Here is a 2,694-nt window from a genome sequence, read left to right as displayed (position 1 = left end):
TAGATGCATGCACGGGGGTAGCACGTGATCGACGTGCGTGCGTGAGCGAACGTCCTGCCTCGGTACCTGAGCCTTCCCCTTGCTGGAAATTTCCATGGGCCGATTCAGAGCATGCGGTCTTTCGCGAACAGTGAAAGTCACAGTATGGCTTCACATTTTCCAGAGGTACTGAATAGTTTACTTTAATCGCATTCAAAAAACAAATTTACTTTTACTTGTAAGTATAATTTAAAAGGCACGCCATAAATAAAGAGGAAGAAAAAGGTGAGCCACCTGCGTTAAAAGCGAGTGGTTCACCTGCCACATAGGCCACGTGACAGTGTGGCGTCATCACAAGCCGCCAGGTGTGTATATAAGCGCTATGAGTATTCTTATTAGTAAGGGTGCCAGATTATTAAAAAAAATTAAATACGAATTGAAATTGAAATTCTGGTCTGTGTGTTCGTATTCGAATGCTTGAATGTACGCGAATATACGCGAAAATTCGAATATCTGGGTGTACATTCATAAGCATTTCTTTCTTTTTCGACGGCAAGGCTTGCGAACTTCAGCGACACAGAAACGTGGCGGCTCCGTGACCATCCTGTGGGCCTGAAATTTTTGCATGATATTTTTTTTTTGATAATAGACTTTCTGGTACTTTTATGTCCATTTTCCTCAAGTAAATATTTCTTATTTTTGTAAACATAAGTAATGTAGTTATACCGGTAACATTTCTCTCTAAGACATCAGGGTATTCGGCGATTAGAGAAACATAGTCATGCATGGTGTCCAAGCAGAAAATTACTTTGTTTAAACTTTCGTCTTCTTAATGCGAACTTTGTTCATTCTTCGACAACGCTAAATTTTCCGCCGTGTGAAAATAAAAAGAAATGGTGTCGTCAATAAATAGAGTTGTGCTTTATTATTCGATACTTGATTGGATATTAAAACCTAACCATGAGTCTTCAATTCGTTTCTGTAAAAAAAATGCTATTGCCATGCCTCTGTGTTTTAGTCATACCTGAGCAGTAATTGCTGATTTCATCATGTTATGTCCACCGGTTCAGCCTTTTTTTTTCGCACAGTATGTTCATATTTCATTGCTGAATTAGGCAAGGTTTGTTGCGCGCTCGCTGACGTCACGAGGGGTGGTTCCGCGCACCAGATTTTCCTGGCCGAGAAGTGCAATGTTGTGCACCAGACTTGCTACTGTTGTCACCAAGATAAAAAAAAAGGCCGTAACGAGACACGGTTGCTACCTAGGGAAACATGAATATGAACGTATTGTGAATGAGTGAAAAATGAATAAAATATAGTTTTACAGCAAGAGCTGTTAATGCCACGTGTCCCCTTTATGCGGCGTCATCGTAGTTTCACGCATGCCGTCATCAGAACGCCTGCCACGCTGTCTGGCCAAAATGTCTGTGGTCTACACTGTGGCTGTCACGCCGGACGCCCGCCTCGCATGGATAAGCGACCTACGCCCGTCTCTTTACACCCCTGCCACACCTCACACACTCACTAATCTAACCACACCTCCACACCGCAACCGCATGACTGGTTACTGCACCCGGCTACTCAACATTTTCAGCAAAAGGCATCCCTACCCACAGTTAATAAACTGTCACGCCCCCCCCCCCCCCCCCCCCCCCCCATACGCTGTTGCCGTCAGTTCTACAAACGACCGATGCTGCCAACGCAAAAGTGCAATGCAAAGAAGCAGGCGACCTCTTCAGGTATTCGTCTGAACTGAATAAATTATTTGCAACGTTCGCAGCAAGACGGGCCCCAGACGATTGTACAAATCAGCAGCTTGAAAGAGTGAGAGGTTCTGCAAACAAAAATGCATAACAAACAACAACGAACAAAAGAGGAGACAGCAAAAGCAGGAGAAAAGCATATACTCTATATACGCAAGCAACACAAAACTGGCAACGCTGTCGCGTTCAACACGTATAGCACAGAAGGGGAAATGGGTTGTGCAAGCCGAATCACTTCTTTTTGCGCCTAAACGCTTATTCCCCACCTCAGCTACTCTGGGCACGAAAATGAAACCCCGAAGGGTGAAAACCGGAAGAAAGAAATTACATCGCCGTGGCCAAAGTCAGATGAAAGCCGTAAAGAAGAGAAAGATACAAATAGGCAAACGGTGAAACGACACATGAAATTTTGAGTCAGCGCTTGCAATTACGGAGCACGACCCGATCTTGCCAAATTTGCTGACCTTCTTTTGCCTTATACCTTTTCTTCCAGGACTCGCACGCATAAATGAATCGGTGATTAATATCCTGCCTGCGTGGCGACGACTCAACCAGCCGGTTCAGCTCACCGGTCTTCTCAAGAGGAAAAAAAAAAAAGCGAGGGTCCTAACTTCGCAGCCGCCTACCGAAGCAGGCAGGAACGTATATATTCCTGCAGTGCAAGGGTCTGCCTTTGGGACAGACGCTAAGAGGCATGAGCCGTGGGCCGGAGCACAGGTACGGGCGGCAGAGACTGCATCAGCACTGATCGAGGGTTCAGGTGAGGTGGACGGTGGTCTCCGCCTGCTGCAGGTGCATTCGACCCTGGAAAGTGGCGCCGGTTGGGCTCCGTTGCAAGACACGTCGAACTGCGTTCGGTGTGAAACGACAAAACGGGCTGGCCTCAGCTTTTCGCAATCGTGGTTTCACGAAACGCCGTGCGACCAGCTGTCCCGTGCAAGATTACACTGAA

The sequence above is a fragment of the Amblyomma mixtum genome, chromosome 1, assembly GCF_055824585.1.
Source record: "Amblyomma mixtum isolate Tamu chromosome 1, ASM5582458v1, whole genome shotgun sequence".
Taxonomy (NCBI): domain Eukaryota; kingdom Metazoa; phylum Arthropoda; class Arachnida; order Ixodida; family Ixodidae; genus Amblyomma; species Amblyomma mixtum.
Note: the sequence above shows the minus strand (reverse complement) of the source record.